Source organism: Canis lupus, unplaced genomic scaffold (assembly GCF_011100685.1).
Source record: "Canis lupus familiaris isolate Mischka breed German Shepherd unplaced genomic scaffold, alternate assembly UU_Cfam_GSD_1.0 chrUn_S1923H2122, whole genome shotgun sequence".
Classification (NCBI taxonomy): domain Eukaryota; kingdom Metazoa; phylum Chordata; class Mammalia; order Carnivora; family Canidae; genus Canis; species Canis lupus.
This window is the reverse complement of record NW_023330789.1, coordinates 2200-15622: the sequence shown is the minus strand read 5'-3', so window position 1 is coordinate 15622 and position 13423 is coordinate 2200. Positions and strand designations below refer to the sequence as shown.

The following is a 13423-nucleotide window of genomic DNA, read 5'->3' as shown; positions in this document are numbered from 1 at the left end:
CTATTGCATTGAGATGCCTGGAATCTTTAAAAGAAGTGTTTTCCTATTGCATTGATTAGGACCTCTTCAACGTGATGAATAGTAACAGGAATAATAGGCATTGAACTCTTGTCCTTGACTTTAAAACAATGTTGCTATTTAGGTTTCTGGTAGATACTTTTCTTTTCTTACTTCTAAGAATTTTTATTAGGAATTACCTGTTGGATGTCATCTAAAACAGTCAATAAAATGTATTGCCAGCTGCACACAAGTTCCCAAGTTGGGACTATGGAAGAGTCAAAGGACTACTAAAAAATAGAATTCCTGCTCTCCAAAAAGGCTGAATAAGACTTAAAATACAAAGGAATGAATACAGATTTGGAGGCATGGTTATTGAGATGGGTACCTGTGATATGTTTTCTTCCAAAACAGATTTATTCTCATAGAGCAGCACCAGTGGAAGATGAAGAAGGGGCTCAAGGTAAATTGGCAATTATTAAAGCAGAATTTCAGAACTAGATTTTAGAACTCCTATTTCACTCCCCTTGTTTACACCCAGGAAACTACCAAAGGCAGAAAGAATATTGATTTGGTCTAATGCTTTGCCTGGATCCAGCAAAATTAGCTTCCCAGACAAATCTGAGTTAGAATGGAACTGACACAGAGCATCTACTGTCACTACTCCGTTAAAAAGAAAAAGGGGGTGGAGAGGGGTTGGGTGCACCGGTTCCTGCTGGTAGTGACCATCAGGCCTGGCTACAGAGTCTTGGGCTAAGAGGCCTATTCTTCAAGGCTGATGGAAGCAGAAAAATAAGGACTCCTTCCTGTAAAGTGGCAGAAACTTCCCTCCTCCTCCTAGTTTTTGATCCACCACTCTCCATTCCCTTTGTCCAGACTCCATAGACTGTTAACTGGGAGAGGGCCTTAGGTAATAGTTTTCTCTTCCTTTTATAATAAGGAAATGGAGAGAAAGGGAAGGTAAATTGCCCCATGGGCATACTGCTACTGAGTGTCAGAAGATGGTTCCTTTCCAGAGGGGGCACTTCTCCTCTGATTATACTGTTCTTGGGCTGCGAGCTACATTTTATGTCACAACTCCGTACATACATACTGTCAAGACATAAGCAGGTTTTTAAAATATTTTTAATTTATTCATGAGAGACGCAGAGAGAGAAGCAGAGAGATAGAGGGATAAGCAGGCTCCCTCTCATGGAGCCTAATGTGGAGTCCATCCCCAGACCAGGACGCACACACGCCCTGAGCCAAAGGCATTACTAAACTGCTGAGCCACCTGGGCGAGCCAACATAAGCAGTTTCTAAGACAAACTTACTATACATTCTGATTCTTTCTATATTGTTTATATTCAAAAATAATATTTTGTGTTTTAGTGCTGGGCTGTGACCTTCCTCACTCACTCATTAGCCACTGCCTGCAATGAGAAAGTCAGTGAGTTAGGTAACTTTGTTGGTTGGACTCGTGCATTTATTTGGTGTGAATCAACTTGTAGGATATACAGCAGCTAGGAAAATAGAAACACCTCTCTCTCCTCCTCCCCAGCAAATGATGCCTATGAGACAAAGTCCAAAGGGGACCAAAGTAAACTGCTTCTGGAGAGAGTAAGGTGCTTCTGTGTTATAGTTGCACAGTCTGTTCACTGCACGAGGGGCACTTGGCCATAGGCCCAGGTGAGCAGGATGAAAATCTTGCTTATACTCAATGCCAAGCCACATACAAAGGCCTCCCCAGAGAAATTGTGGGGCCATTATGGACAGACATGGGAAAATTCTGGAAGTGTAGCATGCGTGGGAATTATTTTCAGGATCCGAGGTCTGTAGTGATTTTGCTTCCTGTGATTATGGACTGAGATGTCCTAATAGGACCAGAGATACACATTGTGAGAGGCATGGAAATGGCGTGAATCACTAATTGTCTGCATATGTGTTTCCCTCCAAGGCTCTTCCTTAAGTCTCTGCTGCATAAGAGATGTTCAACCAACGGGAGGAATCAGGTAAATCTGAGGGAAGATAAAGTCCCCATGGCTGGAGAGAGCAGGGGAAATGCAGAATTAACAATGTCCTTTCTGTTTTCTAGGGCTTTTCTGGAGAAGGCGGCCACTTTGGCTTCGGGGACATGTACAGACCTCTCAATGCCACACGGAAGAAAAACATGGCACAGAAGCTACACGACAGGGATCTTCTGATGAGGATGAGATTTTCAACAAGGAACCAGGTACCTGATTGGGGACAATTTATACTTTCTTTTCTAAAATGAGTTAATTATGAAAAGTTTAATTGTTCCTTTACAGAGTTAAAGGCATTCTTCTTTTTTGCAGAGAGAAAGGGTGGTGCCCCAGTAGAGAAGCATCGGGCTGCAGATTCATGCTGCTGAAGACCTGGGTGAGGAGAGCGACAGTGAACTCGCACGTCATCGTCTCAAGTGACTTTGTCCTGCCTCAGGCTGTCTATAAAGTTTATTTTTATATAAAAAATTTTTTATTGGTCTTCATTTGCCAACATATGAATAACACCAGTGCTCATCCAATAAAGTGGCCCCAGTCAGTGCCTGTGACCCCAGTCCACCCCTACACCCACCCAGCTCCCCTTCTACCACCCCTAGTTCGTTTCCTAGAGTTAGGAGTCTTTATGTCTGTCTCCCTTTCTGATATTTCCTACTTCATTTTTTCTCTCCTTTCCCGTTTAGTTTCCCTTTCATTATTTTTTGTATTCCCCAAATGAATGAGACCATATAATGTTTGTCCTTCTCCGATTGACTTATTTCACTCAGCATAAGACCCTCCAGTTCCATCCACGTCGAAGCAAAATGGTGGGTATTGTCGTTTCTAATGGCTGAAGTAATATTCCATTGTATACATAGACCACATCTTCTTATCCATTCATCTTTCGATGGACACCAAGGCTCCTTCCACACTTTGGCTATTGTGGACATTGCTGCTAGAAACATCGGGGTGCAGGTGTCTTGGCGTTTCATTGCATCTGTATCTTTGGGGTAAATCCCCAGCAGTGCAATTGCTGGGTCGTAGGGCAGATCTATTTTTAACTCTTTGAGGATCCTCCACACAGTTTTCCAGAGTGGCTGCACTAGTTCACATTCCCACCATAAAGTTTATTTTCTGATAATGGCTTCTCAGCATTGCTTGTAAAATACTTATTTTTCTCATATTAAAAATGTATAAATTAATAACCAATTCTAGCCATGTGGTAAGGAATTAAAATGGAAATAAACATGTATATACAGGTAACAGGGGACATTGGTGAGAGGAACAGACCTGAATCTAGAATCCCTCGTGGGAGACTGTACTTCCACAAGAGGCAGTGCCCGCAAGGAAGGATGAATAGGAGTATCTTCCCCTCGTTTCCCCAATAAAACCAGTGTCTGAAAACTGGAAAACATATCTATTAAATCAATTGGCAGTTTATTCTGGTGCTCTCCCCCCTGGTTCACCAAATACAAGTTATTCACAACATGCTTGACCTGCCCATAGAAGATCATCTGTTTCTGGCCCCTCTTGTAAGATTTTTAGCATTACCAGAATATTTGGATCACTGAGCCTAGCTCCACAGTAGGGCTAAGGCCTCTTTTTCTTCCCAAGCACTCAAACTCATACACAAATATATGCCCTGTCTTGGCATAGGGGGTTCTTCATTGTTACAAGCTATAGATAATTCACATTGGGGTATTTTGTTCCTTTTCTTTAAAAAAAATAATCCCAACCCTTGGATAGCTAGCAGGGAGGGGCTGGAGGGCTAGGGTAAAGAAAAATGTGTGAGGGTGGTAATTACCCAAGACTGCCCTCCTCACTCCTTTATTTCAGAAAATATATTGGTGGTGCCACTTACCCATTCTCATGGACCACCCTACTAGCCTCTCCTGACTCCATTGAGGGTCAGATGTGTGCTACCAGGCTCTTTCCCAATGCCGCCCACCACCAAACCTACTACTGCCTTCCTCAACCAACACAGATAATGAAGCACAGGGATAATGAAGCACAATCTGTGGAAGAAGCACAACTCCCTCCACTTCTGGGATGCCAGGGTGGCTCAGATGGTTAAGCATCCATCCCTTGGTATCAGCTCCAGTCATAATGTCTTACAAGGAATGGATGCTCACCACTGTGGGGCTAGCAGTGGTGAATGTCAGGTTACTTTATTTTTTATTTATTTTATTTTTTTTTTCAGGTTACTTTACCACAGCTGCTTTCCATACATTCAAAGCTGCTGCTGCCACTCAAAAGTCAGTACATTTTGGGAACCCACTGCTGAAGTCACTGCAGCACTCCATGGTCCCAAGCCTGTGACTGGCAACATGGAGTCCCAACATGTAGCCTGCGCATCTGCTACTGCAGAGGAGGAAAGAATGGTTTCCACCTCCTTTTCACCCCCTAGATTTTATGGCAGAACTCTGCTGTCAAGGGAATCTGTGAAATGTGGTTTGTGGGCTTCTAGCACCTGCAAAGAAAGGATAGGAAGTGGGTAGCTAGAAGCAACCAATACTATCTAAAAATGTGTGGGTTTTCAACGTCTTTCTAAAAGGAAGGTGTTGTCTACATGGAGTAGTCGTACCCTGGTGGAGAGCTAGCTAAGTCAGAAACACAAAAGGTGTCATTTTAGCTGGGCAGCAGGGTAAGGTACAGATATTGGATACCAATCACATGCAGTCATCCCCAGAGGTGACTGGAGAAGCACTTGGAGTTGATTCTTAGTTTGCCTCCAGAATGTTCTCACTGGCATGAAAGCTGGATGGACTAATGGCAGTGAGGTATCTGAGAAAACATAGCCCCCATTCAAAAGGGCTGCCAGAGGAAACGGTGTCCATAGGGAAATAGAGTTCTAAAAATGTGGCTTTGTGGGGATCCTAGGGTTGGCTCAGTGGTTGAGCGCCTGCCTTCGGCCCAGGGCGTGATCCTGGAGTCCTGGGATCGAGTCCCACATCGGGCTTCCTGCATGAAGCCTTGCTTCTCCCTCTGCCTGTGCTCTGCCTCTCTCCTCTCTCTCCACACTGAATAAATAAATAAAATCTTTTTTAAAAAAATTATGGCCTTTGGACCTCTAAACTCAAACATCCTTGGGATGCTTATTTAAAAGACTGATCTTCGGATCCCTGGGTGGTGCAGCGGTTTAGCGCCTGACTTGGCCCAGGGCGCGATCCTGGAGACCTGGGATAGAATCCAACGTCGGCTCCCGGTGCATGGAGCCTGCTTCTCCCCTGGCCTGTGTCTCTGCCTCTGTGTGTGTGTGTGTGGATGACTATCATAATAATAAAAATTTTAAAAAAATAATAAAAGGCTGATCCTGAAAAATAAGCAAATTAATTTTTAAAAGCTGATCCTGAACATCTCCCTGTCAAAAACAAACCAAACCAGGCATACTTAAAGTGGTCCAGACAGATTTCCAAAGTCATAGAATATTGCAGTGGCACAGGAAAAGAGTTCATCATGAACAGAACTCAACTGGGATAAGTACAGAGTGACTGAGTATTGCACAGGGAGATTGAGGGGACTAGGGAAGGGAAGGAAGTAGGGGCTCCATAGTCAGAAGCCAAAGATTACAAAAGGCAGGAAGGGGGTTAGCCCATATGAAACCATCTGGATTTGCTAACTGGCACTTACCAAAGCTAGACTCCTACTCTCTCACAGAAACTGGGAAACAGGGGCCTTATCTTCAGGTGGTGGCTGGAATAAGCAACAAATTCTTTAGACAGCCTTGAGTTTCACGGGCAGGCACTTTAAGGGAGACTGGGGTCTTACTAGGGCAGTGGTCATGAGCTGCTGAAAACTACGTTAGTGTTTGTTCAAGTCTTCACAAGCCAAATAAGGTTGAATCAAGAAGAGGGCTCAGAGGAGCCTGGCTAGAGTTTAGAGAAAGAATCTGTTACCATTCAGATGCCCACCCCTCCTGAGCTGATTTCCAAAACAGAGGGACCATTCTAACAAGACTGTTTATGCTCACCAAACTACTGGCGTAGTTAGTGCAAAGAGAACCAGGAGGTGGAGCAGAGGTTCCCTGGCTTCTTCAGGACCAGAGGTCAGCAGGGATTTGAGGGTGTGAGAGGCGGGCAAGACAGACTGAAGATGACCAAAAGGCACGACTGAGATTCTCACCCTTGGCGTCTCAAAGAGTCACACTGGCTGGCTGCTGCCACTATGGAAATCAGGGCCTCTCAGTCCTGGGAAGCGCCAGGCATGACCAGCTCTGGCCCCTGAGGTCCTAGTCAGGGTGAGATGTTGTTGAGACCTGGGCGACAGTGGTGGGGCACCCCCTGGGGTGTGGGAGGAGGCACACCCATTCAAGAAGAGGAAAGGTCCTGAGGTCTGAAGCAGAAGCAGGAATGGTGCTTCAAGGTGAGCCTTAATGTGTTCCAGTGTAGCACTGGAGAGGGGTCTGGCGCCACACTGTGGAGTGTTTCAGCTTACAGGGCCAAGGGAAATGAAGACTTCAACCGGTGAACAATACAAAGGCTTCATGTAGAGAGGGCTACACCCTACAATGGTGGAGCAGTAAAATAGGAGGAGCCTGGCTCCCTGACACATGAACCACCAAACTAGCCCTGGATTACAGTACTTAACCAGATCATTATATGAGAGATCAGTAAGCTTCTTTTTTATTTAACCCACTGCTGTGTTGGGTCTCTACTACAGTGGCTGAACCTATAGCCTAATAAAGGTTAACCAATAACGTTATAACCAATAACGTGTATTGGTTATCTTTCGCCACAACAATGCTAACTAATAAACCATCCCCAAACTCAGTGAACTGGAATACCGGTTCTCACAGGATGGCTGGTCCAGCTGTACTTGAATGCTCTGCTGGCTGGGTCAGCACTGCTTCTCCGTGCTAGTCTGCAGATCAGCAGGGCTAGCTAGCTCTTTTCCACCTGGGTGGGCTCTGGGGCCCAGGCTGAAGAGGCAGCGGCAACCCGAGGGAAGCATATGAGGCCAACCAGAAACTTCATTGGGCCTCTCCAAGCCTAGACACAGAACTGTCATACTTTCATTTCTGCCTAGTCCATGGGTCCAAGTAAGTCACATGGCCAATCCCCGAGCCAGGGGACAGGAAAGTACACTCTGCCCACAGAGAGACACAGCAAGAGTGTGGGTGCAGGGAGGGCCAATAATCCTGTCTACTCAGGATGTGACTGAGTCCTGGTTTAGACTACACACCAAGGCCCCCTCTTCTAGGTGTCCCTGTAAATGCAACAGAGTGAAAGATAGCACCCATCAATGTGAAGGCCCCACCGCAGTTATCTGTTAGGTCAGGAACCCTGACGAGGCAAGAATCCCATCTTCCTCTCCCCAATGCCTAGTAGCGGACCCTGCCCACGTGATGCCTCAGGGATCTTACTGGATGAATTTTAGACCATTTCTTCATTCTCCACATATGATTTCCTTATGAAATACAGACTGACCTCCTAAAGGTCAACACATAGTACTATGAGTTTGCCCCATAGCCTGCATAGGGACTGTGCCATTAGGAGCAGGAATTTGTACCTAGATCCTGTCTACACCAAAAACTGTATCCACTGCCTCCTACAGGGACCTCCAGAAGTAAGGGCTTCTACAAGTTAAACATCAAAACAGGGTAGTGAGGGGAGCCTGGGTGGCTCAGTTGGTTGAGCGATCTTACCTTAGGTCATGATCTCAGGGCCTGGGATCAGCCTGTGTGGAGCTCTGCACTGAGTGGGGAGTTTCCTTGAGGATTTTCTCTGTCCCTCTACCCCTCCCCTGACATTCTCTCTCAAAATACATAAATAAATAAATGAATGAATGGATCTTAAACAACAGGGTAGTGAAATTTCTTTCTCTATAGGTCTTTTGAAACTGGAAAGATTCTGATTGCCTGAAATATCTTCAGAGGGAGGCTGTCAAAAGGCACGACTCTAGTGGGGGATCTGCATGGACTTGGGACAATTTGAAGAACAGTGAAATTGACCATCAGAGCTCCCATGGCTCCACAAGGTCCCTGGCCCCCTCATCATCTGTTTTGCTAGATCTCAGGGCAAAAGCAGAACTGGCCCAAGATGCTCTACCTTAATGCTGCCTTTCCCTGCAGACTTCTCACTGCAAAGGAGAACCACTTGAAGAGAGCCAGGATAAATCCTAAAGAATGCCACCATCACCACTGAATTCCAGACATGGGCATGTGGGTGGAAAAATATTTTAGGGCAGTGACTCATGGTAAGTTGCTTCCTCCAGTCCCTAAATGGTACTATTCAATGTCAAGCTACCTCAGGCTCTGGCTGATAAAAGCAGAGGGAGAGGGAACCTAGTGTCGTGAGCTGTGCTGGTCAGGATACATATACATATACATATACACATACACATACACATACACATACATATACATATACATATACACATATACATACGTAAATATATACATACATATACGTTTTGTATAACTTGCCCAAATTTATGAAGACCATATGTATCAGTCACTGCTCTGTACGCTCCAAGTGAAAGAAATCCAACTAAAATATGTTTGAACCAAAAATGTCATACAGTGAATTAGCTTATATAACCAGGAAGCCTAAGTACTTAAAGCTGCCTGCATCTAGGGTTCAAACAAGTCATCTTCTCCCCATCTATCCCTCAACTGTGCTTTCCTTTGGCTTCAGGCTCTGAAGGACGCAGACTCCAAGACTGCAAACATGGTCATTCATCATTCTAACTCTACACCAAAGTAGAGAAAGCCCATCCTCAAAAGTCATCTTTTTGGGTTGCTTGGAGCTGTATCTTGGAGGCGAACAATAGTTACATAATCACAATTCTGTAAACACTATCAATTATCAGGAAAGAGTGGCATAACTAAACCCCAAGAACGGACAGGGGTGTTAAAGAACTAACTCCTTGCCTGTGATAATAGGAAGTCCACAGACAGTGTCTAAAATGGATAAATCCAAAGCTAGAATTACCAAGATAGGTGGGGAGATAAGCACCAGAAGATTCAGCTAGAAGTAAGCATGCCCAGAGAGCTGGCTCAGGAGGGAAGGTGGGGATGGTCAAGGGGAAGAAACTGCTGTGGGTCATTATGTTTCCTCACCATTTGATGTCATACTATTTGAACTGTAAACTATATATAATAATAATAACTATTGGGGAATTTTAAAAATTCATTATTTTTGTCCAGCTTTATTGAGGTATAATTGACAAATTAATAATTAAAAAGAGAGCCAGGATAAATCCTAAAGAATGCCACCATCACCACTGAATTCCAGACATGGGCATGTGGGTGGAAAATATATTTTAGGGCAGTGAAGATGACTAGCTATAGGGCACCTAATTCTAATTGCCATATTTTAAAAGAGTGGGAAGAACCAACTTCCTACAACAGAATCCAGGGGGAACATTAGCTATTCCACTTTTGAGAGAAATGGTTGCATTAGTCCTTGTTTGATGACTTTAGTCAGCTGCCAAGTAAGGATATATCTGGGGTTCAAATAAGAAAGGCTCTCAAAAAATGGAAGAAAAAAAAAAAGCTCCCACTCCAGTGTTCAGAAAGCAGTTAAAAACAGATCTGACTGGATTGGGAAGGTGAGAATTAGCCCAAACTATAATAATAATATAGCTAGTCTTTCTTTTTTTATTTAAGATTTTATTCATCCAGGACTGCCCAGTTGGCTCAGCGATTTAGCGCCGCCTTCAGCCCAGGGCGTGATCCTGGAGTCCCGGGATCGAGTCCCAAATCAGGCTCCCTGCATGGAGACTGCTTCTCCCTCTACCTGTGTCTCTCTGCATCTGTGTGTGTGTGTGTGTGTGTGTGTGTGTGTGTCATGAACAAACAAAATCATTAAAAAAAATATTTATCCATTTGAGAGAGCAAGTGAGGGCACGAGCGAGGGTGGGGGCACAGGGGAGGGGCAACAGACTCCCCACTCAGTAGGGAGCCTGTTGTGGGCTGGACCCCAGAACCCTGGGATCATGACATGAGCCCAAGGCAGAGGCTTAACCAACTGAGCCACCCAGGTGCCCTATAGCTAGTCATCTTCAAGTGCTTCCAGCAGGCCAGAAACTCTCCTAAGGATATTATCTTAATCCTCAGGTCAACTGATATTTTCCCCAATTTACAGATGAGGAACTGAGGCTCAGATAGTTTTGGGAACTTACCTGAAGTCACACCCTCTGGCCCCTCTGCCTGAGGCTAGGAGGCCATAGTGTGTTGTGCCTTTACTTCTGTTTTCTAATTGCCAATCTTCAGTGCTATATCTCAAGGGGCCTGTGAAAACCATAGCTTCACATTGCTTGGTTGTCCTGAACGCCCACACTAGTGTAGGGAAGGTCCTGTAAACAGTATGGGGTAGAGCTGGTGTTCAAACCTAAGCATTACCGCCTACCAAGCCCACTTGCTCTGCCACTGAACTATGCTAACTCTCTAATTAGAATTAGAGTTGGGTGAGAGTCCTCCCTCTACCATTTATTTATTAGTTCTGAGGCCCTGGGACCCCAAGTTACTTAGCCTCTCTCTGAAGCCTGTTTTCTTATCTGTGCTATTGAAGATAACAATGGCAACCTACCTTCCCAGTGGTTGACAAGGACCAATCACAATTCCTATCTAGCAAACAATAGAAGCTTCTCTTTTGCCCAAATGTTAATAATCCCTTACCCCTCAGCTCCTAAAATAAGACAAAGGTTCTTATATTTTCTTATGCTTTGGATCCGCTGGTGCTGAGGGCAGAGGACAGCAGAGGTGGTTAGGCCTAAATTCTTGGACCCCATCCCAGAGTGACTCTCCAGGGAAGGGATGGGGTTCAGGAATCTACACCTTGGACCTGTCTGCAGGGAATTCAGATACCTGCAGTTCTCCTACCTGGCTTTTTAAATAAGTCTGTGGAGTTCTTGAAATCTAAGCTGACAGACCAGTGGCCTGTGAGCTGAGTTTGCTAGTGTTTGAGCCCTTCCTGCACAGGCCTCCAGCTGTGTCTGCATCCTTCCTTTCCCCCCTCATCCAATCTGTCTTTATCTCCCCTCCCATCCTAGCCCCATCCCCTTACTCTGTTCTTAAGTCCAACTTCCTCTCCACTCTTGGGGACCTCCCCTGAGCTCAGCCTGCACTCCTACCCACCAGCCACTTCTCTGCCAGTCTCTTCACCTGCAATGCCCCTTCCTCTATCCACCTGCAAGACTCAGATAAAAGCTGCCTCTTCCAGGATAACCTTCAAGCTCTCTTCTCTTTGCATGTGACTTTATTACTGTTCAAATGATATAGCAGTGTGAATTTTTTTTTCTGGCTGGAAACTACCTCGTGGACTCATGGCCCATGAATGGTAAAAATGTGCACCAGAGCAAGATGAAGAGAGGAAGACAAGCAGCGGGGCTGAGAGGCCGGAGAAGTAAGAGAAGACCAAGAGACAAGGGCTGGGCTCCTGAAAAACCAGACAAAAGATTACTATGTGGGGTTCCCACAGCTTTTGCAGACAGTGGCTGTGCAAAAATTCATTGGAAGAACTGAGGAATAGTGCTCACTTCGGCAGCACACATACTAAAACTGGAAGAACTGAGGAATATTGCTTGCTTGCTCCATTTGGGGGAGGGCATGCTTGAGTCAAGACACTGATGGTATTGAATGTGCTAATTATTACCAGAAACACTATCCTTTTGCCTAGGAAATGGGATTTCCCTAGTAAATCCCTTACTTTCCACCTTGTTCAACACCCAGAAAATACTTTGCCTCTATCTCTTTATTTCTAACTTCCTCCTCAACTATTTTTTTAAATATTTATTTATTTATTCATGAGAGACACGGGCAGAGGGAGAAACAAGCTCCATGCAGGGAGCCTGATGGGGACTCATTCACGGGTCTCCAGGATCTGGCCCTGGGCTGAAGGTGGCGCTAAACCGCTGAGCCAACCGGCTACTACCCACGTCAACTATTTTTTTATTTTATTTTATTTTATTTTTAATTTTTTTATTGGAGTTCAATTTGCCAACATACAGAATAACACCCAGTGCTCCTCCCATCAAGTGCCCCCCTCAGTGCCCGTCACCCAGTCACCCCCACCCCCCGCCCACCTCCCTTTCCTTCTCTGATTGACTTACTTCACTCAGCATAATATCCTCCAGTTCCATCCACGTCGAAGCAAATGGTGGGTATTTGTCGTTTCTAATGGCTGAGGAATATTCCGTTGTATACATGAACCACCTCTTCTTTATCCATTCATCTTCCGATGGACACCGAGGCTCCCCGTCCTCAACTATTACCCATACTGAATGCACTCAGCCTCATCTAGTCTGAAACCGAGAAGTGGTTCTCACTCCCGGAGAGATTATTACCAGAGAAGCAGCCCCCACACACTCAGGTGCCACATCTCCACCAGCCATTTTTTTTTATAAACGGCAACGGGCACTGAACCCGAACCTTCCCAGAAACGGTCACAGAACCCCTGGCCCAGGTCAGTGGAGCTTGCTTCCAAGAGCTGCCCTGTTCCCAGGCCAGCCCTATAAATACTCCCAAAGTCCCCCTGGACATGCAGTTAGTAGTACCTCTGCCTCTGGGCACTGTCCCCACACTCAGGCCCTACGCTCCCCGCTGGACCAAAGCCTGCAGGTGAGAAGTGACCAAAGCAGACATCCCCCCTCTCACACACTTTGGACCTTTTGTTCTGAGTCCACCTGCAAAAGAAATGTCAACTCTACCGAGGAAAGCAGACACACAAGGACCTGGCTAGATGAGAAGAACCAGATCCTCCAGGTTTGTGCCTCAGGGGCTGATGGGCAGGTACCTGAGAAAGTCCCGAGGAGGAGGGAGCGGTGAGCTGAAGACGCCCTGTTGGTACAAGATAGGGTCAAAACACGTATACTTTTTTCCCTCAGAGCCCCCGGGCTGCAAGCACCACCAGCGCCCATGCCCTCAGGGAGGCAAAAATAGCGTAGACGTCACTGGTCTGATTTTACCAGTGGGAACCTACCCCTCAGGAGGCCAACGTTACACGCATGGCGCTGCGGCCAGGCGAGATCACGGACCCAGAAGCCGGGATCTAGTCTGACGCAGACACTGCTAGAGGCGGGCCTTGGGCAAGCTCCTCTTAGGTCGGTGACCTCGCTTAGTGGCCTCGCCTCTGCAGGCGGATCTCCCTCTCCCCTTAGTGGAGTCCAAGCCTCCCAGACCGCTCACCCGCTGGCCCTTGGGGAACTCGGCTTCGGGAACGTTGGCCCCGCCCCGCGGCTCCTCCCGCCCCGCCATTGGCTCCGCGGGCCGGGGCGGGGCCGAGCGCCCAACCGCCGGGTTGGCGTCAGGCGCCTCGAGCGCAGTTTCCGGGCGTCGGTGGCGGAGAGGCCGGAGCGTCGGGTCGGAGGCTGAGAGGCTGCAGCGGCCAGGAGCGACCCCGCCCCCTCCCCGCTCGCTCTGGTGAGTCCGGGGTCAGGGGGAGGAGGGGGGAGGGGGGCGGGGTCGAGATGCGAACGGGCCGGGCGCGTTCCGTGGTCCCGACCCC

The 13423-nt window shown here is 46.6% G+C and overlaps 1 long non-coding RNA gene across 15 annotated transcripts in view; it reads right to left on the bottom strand.

The window, feature by feature from the left end:
* Positions 1 to 13182, bottom strand: part of LOC119878795 — a 46077-nt gene extending 32895 nt beyond the window's left edge. For 5 of the 15 annotated variants that reach the window (XR_005387148.1, XR_005387149.1, XR_005387147.1 and 2 more), the window contains exons 1-4: positions 13105 to 13182; positions 12713 to 12756; positions 10101 to 10274; positions 3267 to 3380 (exon numbers count right to left, since the gene is read on the bottom strand). This is a non-coding gene — a long non-coding RNA (uncharacterized LOC119878795). Of the gene's footprint in view, positions 1 to 2406; positions 2442 to 3266; positions 3381 to 4163; positions 4447 to 8400; positions 8465 to 10100; positions 10275 to 12029; positions 12222 to 12650; positions 12757 to 12898; positions 13007 to 13104 lie in introns of those variants that run through there. The other 10 variants (XR_005387152.1, XR_005387153.1, XR_005387157.1 and 7 more) reach the window with 9 other exon arrangements.
* Between the last annotated feature and the right edge of the window lie 241 nt (positions 13183 to 13423).